The sequence below is a fragment of the Dipodomys ordii genome, unplaced genomic scaffold (assembly GCF_000151885.1).
Source record: "Dipodomys ordii isolate 6190 unplaced genomic scaffold, Dord_2.0 Scaffold25, whole genome shotgun sequence".
NCBI lineage: Eukaryota > Metazoa > Chordata > Mammalia > Rodentia > Heteromyidae > Dipodomys > Dipodomys ordii.
In genome coordinates, this window is record NW_012267241.1 from 7,078,126 (window position 1) to 7,089,638 (window position 11,513).

Here is an 11,513-nt window from a genome sequence, read left to right on the forward strand (position 1 = left end):
GACAAAGCTATGAGAAAGGTCACTTAACAATTTCAAACTACATTATGAAAGTATATGAACCAGTATAATAGGAATTAAAAAAATAACCCAACGGTATAGTATAGAGAGCATAGATTTAACATAGTACATGATTGACTAATAATGATTTACTAATCTTTTTTATGAGAGCACCAGTATTCAACAATGGGTAAAGGAAAGTGTCTTCAATAGTGATATTTGAGGAAAAAATTATATCCATATAAAAAATAATGACTCATACCTCTAATTATAGCTCTTCCTGAAGATAAAATCTTGAAAATGGTGAAACTTGTGTTTAGCAAAGGAAACAAAGTAAAAATGGAAAAGAGATTTTCAAACCCTGCACCTAGGAAAGGGCTGATATCTAAAGTAGGAATGAAACTCATAAAGCTCAGCAAAAAGAGGTAAATAAATAAACCTATTTAAAAAGTAGGTTAAGATCCCGAATAGACATTTTTCCAAAGAAGTATTATGAATTGCCAACAAATATGCTAAAATTACTCAACATTTCTAATTGCCAGAACAACATAAATCAAAACTACCTTATACTTGTTTTCTTTTATCAAAAAGATTAAATATAATATGCTAGCAAAAGTTTGCCAAAAGTGAAGTCCTGACATATTACTGAAGGGAATGTAATCTGGTAAAATGTATAAAATGGAAATTACATTTCCTTCAAAAATTGAAAAACATACTATGTGATCCAGGAATTCCATTCTTGGGTATGTATACAAAGGTAGTGAAATTAATATTTTGAAGTAATAACTGCACTTATGTATAACAGTATCATTTACAATAGCTAAAATGCTGAAATGGCCTGCATGTCCATCTATTTTTGAAAGGCTAGATAATAGAATATTACTCAAATTTTAAAAGAGAGATTCCAACATTTAAGGTGAAATATAAATATATTATATATCTGAAATTTGCATAAACAGTAGATTGTGAATATTGTCGCCATACATCCGATGTGTAACTAAGAGGTAAATGTGTCAATTAATTTGATAGTGGTAATCATTGCAAATGTACATGTAGATTAAATGTGTAACTTGAGCATGTTTTTCAATTAAATATTTTAAAATGTATAAAGCCACAAAAAAATTTTAAATATCATGAAATCTACCTAATTTTAACCAGAATTAGAATTTATTTTGCTTTCATTGTTCTATTGCATTTGTGAGATGGGGTTGCTCTACATAATTCATGCTTACCTTGAACTCACAAACCTTCCATGTCTGCTTCCTGAGTGCTAGAATTACAAGCATAGGCAACCACACCCTGCATGGTTAACTTTTTATATCATTTTCACCTTTTTATTTCTTTCCTTATATGTTTCCTCCGAAAAAATATATGTGAATCTTTTTCCTTAACATATGCTTACAGATGTAATTTGGTCTGGGGTATTGCTTCTGTATCTGATAAATGAAAAGTCAAGAATGTAAAAGTATATTGCTTTTAAATATTATCATCCTGTTGTGAATATATTTTCTGTTGCTAAATTATTTTTCTTATTGACATAAAATGATAGAATGCATTGACTAGTTAGGGATAAACTATTGACCCATATAGGTGAGTAATCTATTTCCCAGAGATATCCTAAATCATCAATATGTATGTTCAATTTCCTGGTTTCACAATACAATGATTCACCCTTTTCTCAATAACTTCTTTCAAGAACACAATATAACCTGTGAGTAAATCACCCACTTGACTTTAATTATTTAACATGTAATCTGTGCTATTTTTCTGATAGTATATTAGTCATTTTACAGCAATATTTACTAGTATTTTTATATTATCTTAGTATCACATATTTTCCATACTTCAGCAGTCTTAGCATGGAACATAACTACTGACAGTCACATGGCTAGTAAATGACATTGCTGGGATATTTAGTTAATTACAGAGTTCAATTAATTCCACAACACTAATTTGCTCTGAAATATCATGTCTTAAATTTCCAACTTGTCTTTTCTCAAATGAAATCTAAGTATAGCAGGATGCATGATACATTTTTGCTCACATCTGGACTCCTTTCCTAGCAAATCAGCCATCTAATCATGTTGATTCTTCTTTCTCGCTGCCCTGTACTGAATTCAACATCTTCTTTAAAAAAAAATAAAAAGGTTATCCTCATGTAGGTGTACAAATGACTTTTAATTCAACATGTTAATTCATGGGTGCAATGCATCTTGATCAATGTCACTTCTTCCATCTTTCTCTCCCCCACCACAAACACACCTGTCTATAACAACCCAACCCATCTTCTCAATTACCTGATTCCTTTCACATTGAGTATTATAATTGCATTGCCTTCCATTTCTCTCTACATTCTTCAACATCTTTTTATCCTCAACTTTACCACCTCAAGTTTATCATAGCCATCTTTCTGTGGTCTCTCAATTGAAGCATAAAAAAATGGGAGTGGATTTTGTATTTTTGCCTTTGATCTTGTTCTTCTATAAACTCCTTGATACCAGAGGGCATTCTGAAATGCAAATCAGATTGGGCCAAGTTCTTTCCTGAAATTCTCAGGTGGTATGAATTATCCCCAAGATTGTCATCTAACATGCTCAGATCTCCACCCAGCACAGCACTGTTCAGTATCTTCCATAGGTGAGCCTGCACTCACACCAACTAAGTTTGTGTTGGCCTGTGTAAGGATCAAGCTTATAAAAACCTCCTGGGAAACACTTCCTTTGTTTTTCAAGTCTGTTCCAGTGGAATATGCTTTTTATTCTTTTTTTTTTTTTTTTTTGGTCTCAGTCGTGGGGCTTGAAATCTGGGCCTGGGTACTGTCGTTGTGCTCCTCAGCTCAAGGCTACACTCTACCACTTGCGCCACTGTGCCACTTCCAGTTTTCTGATGGCTAATTGGAGATAAGAGCCTCACAGATTTTCCTGCCTGGGATGGCTTTGAACTGCAAACTTCAGATCTCAGCCTCTTGAGTAGCTAGCATTACAGGCATGAGCCACTGGTGCCCAGCCCATAACACTGTTTTTAATTGATGTAAGAATAAAAAGTAGCTGGGCGCTGGTGGCTCACGCCTATAATCCTAGCTACTCAGGAGGCTCAGATCTGAGGATCATGGTTCAAAGACAGCCCTGGCAGGAAAGTCCATGAACTATTATCTCCAATAAACCACCAGAAAAATGGAAGTGTCACTGTGGCTCAAGTAGTAGGTTGCTTGCCTTGAGCTGAAGAGCTGAGGGACAGTTCCCAAGCCCAGAATTTAAACCCTAGGACCAACCAAAAAACAAAAACAAAAACCCACATTTTATGAACTACTTATTATGAGCTAGTTGACAAGACCAAGAGCTTTGTTCCCATTAAAGGACTGTCAGGACTTTTTCTATTCTAAAATGGGCATAAGAGACTTGATTTTATCTTGGTACTGAATAAATGCTTATTAGCTAAAGTCATCTGTTTATTAAGCACCGCAGGATCTAGTTCGTATTAATCAGACATTGAAACAAACAGGATTTCCTTCTTTCAAGGCACAAGAATCAGGTCAAACCTCACAGCAGAAATAGTAACTCAAACACTGGAGAAGAGAATGAGGATGGCTAGTCTCCAAACAAGAGAGAGGAATGTTCCGGGTCCACCAGTTAATTCTCCTCTGTTGTTATCCTCAAGGGTGTACACACAAAACTGCTTTCCTTAAAACAATACAGACTTTCTTTTCTTTTTCTTTTTTTCTTTTTTTTGGCTAGGCACTATTAACAAATGTGTTAAGTCCCCGTGACAACTGATTAATTTTACTCTAAGGTTATGAATACAAAACAAGGAGTGTTGATATGTAATGTGCATTTTAATGATGTCATAGCAAAAGTAAAGGATGAGAAAGATAATTTAATTTGCTTTCTCTGAAAGGTCAATTCTCCTGGGATACAAATTGTCCCTCAGGGTACCAGTGCCTTTCTCAGCATACTTCCCTTTCGGCTGTCCTTCTTGCTTCTCTGTCCCTCAGGGATGAGAAAATTTATACTTAACAGAAATTAGTCTGTGTTGTTTCAAACAAAAAAGAAAGGGTTGGTAGAGGAGCAAAGTGCATATCTAATACTTCTAAAATGACACACACAAACACACACACACACACAATCTTTGCACTTGATCTTTTTATTCAAGTATATTTTAAATCACTTTAAATCATACATTAAAAAAATGAACAGATGAAAGAATATAGAAATTTGCATGTATTCTCCCATCTTTGTATAAACAGAGTTAGGTAATGATGGACTTAGACATTAGTTAAAATTTGTTGCACAGTATTTTTGAGTGAGGTGTTTTACTTTGCATTAGATTGATTCTTTTTTTTTCTGGCTACAATTTATTCAGCACACACATACACACAAAATTTACTCCAACATTACTGGGGTGGCTGACCATGTCTGTAACCAAATCCACCTCTAAACTGGAATTCTGTCACTGATGCAGCCTCAGTCTAGGCTCTATTGTCAGCAGCCGGGTACCATGGCTCCCTCTGTAGGTGTCTCTGTGGGTTTTGCATCTGGTGATTCTTGAAGGTAGCATACTCTCCCCATCCCTGCCTCCCAATACCCTCACATATGGGTCTAGGTCTGCCAGTCTCAGGCTGGCTGCAGGGTAGGTAATAGGCATGATCCCAAGAGGCCAGTGGAGGTACTGGATGCCTTCATTGGTAAGGCACCAATAAAAATGCCTCCAGGCAAACGTTTTCTTCATGTCACCTTGAGCCTGGACAGATTGCATGGACTTTGTGACCTGTAGTTCGGGCATATTCTTGTCTGCCACTCCTAGATGGCTGGGCGTGTGGACACTCTGCTTGGCCACCATCACTCCCTTCTTAAAAAGGAGTTCATAAATGGCAATCCAGGGCAACAACATCTCTCCTGGCTGGTTCTCAACACACCAAGGCTTCAACCCTACCCCTGTGCCCTCCGCTGTCAGGAACTGCGTTCTCAGCCATTCTCGCTGCTGAAAAATGAATCTGCCGAAAAGGGAGTGGAGTGACTCCAATCCCGATCCTAGGCAGGCGCGGTCTCCATGATGGCAGGAAGGCCCGGATGGGGCCAATGGAACCCTGATGGAATCTTTTCTAACAGCAGGGACAACACAGAAGTCTGCACAAACTTGAGCTCAGTATGGATTTGTGGAATCTATGGTGTAATGTCTGACTGCACATGTTGGCAAACAGTCAGATCAGAGCCCTTGTGACTCACTCAGTGGGATTCCAAAGGTTTCATAAACAAGGACACTAAAGTGCAGGGCATGATTGTTTATAGGAGGAATTGCTTTTAAAAACATTTACCTGAAAGTTTTACAGAATATCACAAAAAGGGAAATTAGTAATATAAAATCAAGATATCAAAAATAATTGAATGTAAGCTATAATTACACATGCAAAGAAGGAAAATATAATATTGGATATCGAAGATACATGTTTGTTGCATAAATGGCAACCAACAAATGTTTAAGAAAAAATGGAAGTTGAATGAAGAAATAGGATACAACAATTTGATTTCACTGCGGACAGACTGTCCAAGAAAGTGATATTTTTATCTCATTTTGATCATTATTATGAATGATATGAGTGTTTGAGTAGGACAAAAAGAATTCCATAAAATTCACTTAAAACATGATATTTTAAAGAAAATTTTAGATCCAAGAAAGTTGAACAATTAAGTAAAAAGTGTGAATACACAAGTAAGTCTACACCTTGTGAAAGAAGTCTGTGAAGACATTTGTAGTTATGTATTTATTGTACAGATTCATATGCATACTCACAGGGTCTCTCTGTTGCACATGTCACATTTCCCTTTTAAACTGCGCTATATGTTGAAATGTAATGACTAAGCATTCCAAACTTGAGATTTCAACTGTGAGTGGAAAAGATATTCAAGGATATCAAAGTCAGACTGAGGGGAGAGTTTCAGGATGTGACATAGATAGCAATGGACATTGAAGCCTGGAAATTGTCCAGCTTCAAATTATTAAGTAACTACAGGTGGAAGAACACACACAGTGACTTGACTTCACTTATCTGAAAAGTAGAGATAATAAAATCACTGAGGATATACAATAACAAAAGAAAATATTCTCATAGTCAAAATGTACTGCCAAATTATAAGATATCCCATCCTCTCTGATGAATTGCTTGGAAAACACAGTTAAGGAAGGCCTTTTGGAGAGGCCAGGTTAAAGGTAGAGCTAAAAAAATTATTGTCCCAAATTTGTGCTAGTAAATATTTGAGAATTAGATTATTTACATTATTGTAACAGCAGTAGCTTTGGGGAAATTCTAGCTCTTGAAAACAAATGGTGAAAAAGTATGAGAGAAAAACTAATAACTTATTCTCTACCAGTTTTACCCAGATCCTGACTAATGGCCATTTTTCTAACATTTGTTGAAAATGAAGATATACTTACTTAACAAAATGAACGCCAGAAGGTGGGTACTTGAAAAAGGAGGTGTGGAATCAAGGCGAAAATGGGATAGACAAATAAAGAAGAAACCAGGGGAAGAATGTAGTAAAAAAAAAAAATGAATGTAGAGACCAGAGGAAGATGCTGGAGGAGAAGCTAGAGGCTAAATAAGGTCTCACATAGAAAGCAGTTTTAGTGTTCCAGTGAACAGTCCTAGGCTAGAGAACCACAACAAGTGTGCTATCACAGTATATCACAGCTATCACAGAGAGTTTGGCAGAGAGGGAAATTCCGGCAGCTTGGTCAAGGAGACAGACCTGGGAACTTGCTGGTAGCTGCAGCTGCACAGCTGTGGCCAAAGCTGCCATACTAACAGAGAGTCTGGGATAAAGTTACTAGCATGTGAGCAGATTTTACTCACCACCAGCAAGAATTGACAAGGAGCACAAACCTTCATCCTGCTGCTCACAGACTAGGGACAGCCCAGGAACCAAGAATCTGGCATGAGTAGAACCCTGATATCCTCACTCCTTCTCATGGAGCCAGGGTGGGAAGGCAATTCTTGACACCAGAGAAGATCTCCATCTTTGATTCTGACAAAGATGGAGCCAAGCAGATAGCTGCAACTCAGGACTTGGAAGAAAACAATTGGAGCCATTCAGCAGGTCATGGGAACCTGACTTGACCTGCCAGGCTCAGCTGCACCCAGGGGAAACTTACCCTGACTTTCTTCACTGGATAAACTGAGCCAGAGGCTGCCCCTCCCCACTGCAGCATCTACAAACAATTGAAGCTCAGTAAACATAAACCCTGAGAATGGCTCCAGGCTGGGTCTGTGTGTGTTTCAGGAGCTATCTCCTCAGGAAAAAGCTATTGATTGCTGATAGGCCTCAACCCTACCCAGAACCTAGCCTCATCACAACAACTCCAAGCTAGAGGAAATAGCCATCTCCCTCTATTGTGATACTCAAAGCAGATCTCCTTCCCATTGAACTAGGTGGTAGGAGGATCACAAAATGCTGGTCAAGGCAGAGCTGTCAGCCTGCATAAACAAATTGACTGAAGAAACCAATCAAGCCACAGGAATACCAAACACCACAAGCAGACCAGAGACTCCACCAAGAGACTGGTTACGGACACAGGGGAAATATAAGATCTCCCCCCAAAAAATTAAAAAACTCTTTTTTCTACCTACTTTTTTATTTTTTAATTGTTTACTATTTTTTTCTTTCATAATTTTTATTTTAGGTGTGTATGTTTGTGTGTGTGCTTCTTATTTTTATTTTTTTAATCTCTTTTGACCATTTGGTCCTTTTTTTCCTTTTTTCTTTTTCTCTATCTTTTTTGCATGACTTAATTGCAGTTCTGCTCATCCTCAGATATATATACCCATTGTCGATTATTAGACTTTATCCCTCATTGTGGACATACTTAATCCAGAAATTGATTACTCAATTCACAACCTCTTAGGCTTAACTTCTTTAATAGTAGTATTATTTCTATACCTGTATAATTTTCAATTATTCCAATTTTAAGAATTGTTCTTTTTTATTATTTCATTTTTATCTCTCCCCCTCTTCTCATCTTATCCTATTTTTCTCAATATCATTTCTTTACACTTACATAATTTTGTTTTTCCATTTTTCTTGTATTTTTATCTCTTTCTTATCATTGTGTCCTATCGATTTCCCTCTCTGAGATTAGGACTTGGTAAAATTCACTCCTTTTACCCCTCCACATGACTCTAATACTATTTTTCCACACAATTCTCCCTAAACATAATAATTTCTGGTTTGCTGAATCCCTCTTTGATGTTCTTAGCCCATTAATCCATAGTTGTTTCATATTGAATAGATTGTATCTGTTTAACTAGATTGTATCTGCAGCCCTTTTGACTGTGCAACTACAGGACTCTGCTGTCTTCAGGAGTCATACCTTGCCCATAAAAAAAGACATATTCTGAAAGTGAAAGCCTGAAATAAAATCTACCAAGCAAACTGCCCCATAAACAGGCAGGAGTTGCAATCCTAATATCAAATAAAATAGACTTCAAGTTAAAATTAGTGAGAAGAGATAAAGAAGGTCTCTACATACTAATTAAGGGATCTCTCCTTCAGGAGGATATTACAATTCTAAATATCTATTCACCAAACAACGGAGCACCCAAATGTATCCAATAAACACTACTTTCTTCAAATCTCACATAGATCAAAAGACATTAATTGTTGGAGATTTTAACACACCACTATCCCCACTAGATAGATGAACATGGCAAAAACTTAACAGAGAAACAGCAGATCTAAACAACTGCATATATCAACTAGATTTAACAGATATCTATCAAATATTTCACCCAACAGCACCAGGATACACTTTTTTCTCAGCAGCATACTGACCAGTTTCCAAAGTCGACATATTTTAGGTCACAAACAAACTTGTCCAAATTCAGAAACATTGAAGTTATGCCCTGCATTCTCTCAGTCCACAAGGAAATAAAATTAGAACTCAACACCAAAAGCCACCAAAGAAAGTCCTGTAACACATGGAGGCTGAACAACACACTGTTGAACCACCAGTGCATCATGGAAGAGATTAGAAACGAAATTCAAATGTTCATGATATTCAACAAAAATGAACACACAAATTACCAGCTCTTCCGGGACACAGCAAAGGCAGTACTGAGAGGCAAGTTTATAGTTCTGAGTTCTTACATCAACAAATTCGATAGATATGAAACCTAGAATTTAATGAGACAGCTGAACGTCCTCAAAATAGAACAGCAAGCTAAACCCCAATATACTAGACAGAAATAATTAAAATTAAATCAGGATTAAATGAATTAGAATACAAACAATAATAGAAAGAATCAACAATAAAAATAAGTCGGTTCTTTTTTTTTCAAAAAAATTAACAAAATTGACAGATCCTTAGCAAATCTTACCAGAAAAAGAAGAGAATACACAAAATAAACAAATTCAGAGATTCGAATGGAAACATCACCACAGAAACAACCAAGATTCAGAACATTATAAGGGAATACTTCTCAAACCTTTATGCTGAGAAGTTTGAGAACCTGGAAGAAATGGCCCATTTCCTAGCAAAGATGAGTTAAACCAAATTAACTGGCCCATATCAAGCACTGAAATAGAAACAACAATAAGAGACCTCCCATCTAAGAAAAGCCCAGGACTGGATGGATTTATAGCGGAATTCTACAAGGCATTCAAAGCAGAACTCACACTAATACTCCTCCAACTCTTCAATGAAATTGAAAGAGAAAGTTCACTACTGAACTCTTTCTATGAAGCCATCATAACCTCATCCGAAAACCAGGCAGGGACTCATCAAAGAAAGAGAACTATGGACCCATTTCTTTGATGAACATCGATGCAAAACTTCTCAACAAAAGTGTGGCCAATCGCCTTCAACAATTCATCCAAAAAATCATACACCACGATCAAACAGGATTCATTTCAGGGATGCAAGGCTGGTCCAATATATGCAAATCAATTAATTAATCACATCAACAAGAGCAAGGATAAGAACCACATGGTTATCTCTATACATTCAGGAAAAGCATTTGACAAGATCCAACACCCCTTTATGATGAAGGCTCTGGAAAAACTAGGAAACTATGGAACATTCCTTAATACAAAGGCTGTATATAACAAACCTAGAGACAACATTAGAGTTAATGATGAAAAACTAATGACATTTCCTCTAAATTCAGGAATGAGACAAGGATGTCCACTTCTCTTCAATTTAGTACTAGAATGCCTAGCTACAGCAATAAGAAAAGATGCAAACATAAAGGGGATCCAAATAGGGAAAGATGAAGTAAAACTCTCCCTCTTTGAAGATGACATGATCTTGTATTTAAAGAATCCCATGGACTCCACTCCCAAATTACTCAAGCTGATTTAAAACTTTGGCAAAGTAGCAGGGTATAAAATTAGCCCTCAAAAATCCATGGCTTTTCTGTATGCCAACAATGAAAAGAGCACAGCTGAAATCAGGAAAGCAACTCCATTTGTAATAGCCCCACAAAAAATAAAATACCTGGGAATTAACTTAACCAAAGAAGTGAAGGACCTCTATGATGAAAAGTTTACAAAAAGGAAATCAAAAGAGAACTTAAAAAGTGGAAAAACCTCCCATGCTCCTGGAATGGAAGGATCAATATTGTGAAAATGGCAATACTTCCCAAGGCTATCTACAAATTCAATGCAATACCTATCAAAATTCCAACCTCATTTTTCAAGGAAATAGAAGAGGCAATCCAAAAATTCATATGGAACAATAAAAGGCCCCAAATAATGACAACAATACTTAACAGAAAGAACAGTGCTGGAGGAATATCAATAGCAAATTTCAAACTCTACTACAAAGCCATAGTAATCAAAACGGCTTGGTAATGGCTCAAGAAGAGACCTCACAACCAATGGAATAGAATTGAGAACCCAGAAATGAACCTAAAGACCTATAACTACCTAAGCTTTGATAAGTGAGCTAAAAAAATATACTGGAAGAAAGACAACCTCTTCAGTAAATGGTGCTGGCAAAATTGGTTAATTACTTGTAGAAAACTAAAGCTAGATCCTTATATATCACCCTGCACCAGAATCAACTCCAAATGGATCAAAGACCTTGGAGTCAAAACAGACTCTGTGAAAACATTACAGGATGGAATAAGAGAAACCCTAGGTCTCCTTGGCACCATCCAAAATTTTCTTAATAGAGACCCAGAAACACATCAAATCAAAAAAGGCTGGACAAATGAGATTGCATGAAGCTGCAGAGCTTCTGAATGGCAAAAGACATACTAGCAAGATCAATAGAAAGCCCATGGATTGGGAGAAGATTTTCACTACCATAAACACACAAAGGTCTCATATCTAAAATATATTTGGAACTCAAAAAAATTAAATCCCCCAACAACAAACCCTCAAACAAACAACTGCCCAATAAATAAGTGGGCTAAAGACTTAGAAACTTCTCTGAAGAGGAAATAAAAATGGCTAATAGACACATGAAGAAATGCTTTCAACCGCTCTAGCCATAAAAGAAATGCAAATCAAAACATTGAGATA

General features: G+C 36.6%; 1 pseudogene; it reads right to left on the bottom strand.

Moving 5' to 3' along the window:
• Nucleotides 1-4,387: 4,387 nt before the first annotated feature.
• On the bottom strand, nucleotides 4,388-4,884 carry LOC105984635 (annotated as a pseudogene).
• Between the last annotated feature and the right edge of the window lie 6,629 nt (nucleotides 4,885-11,513).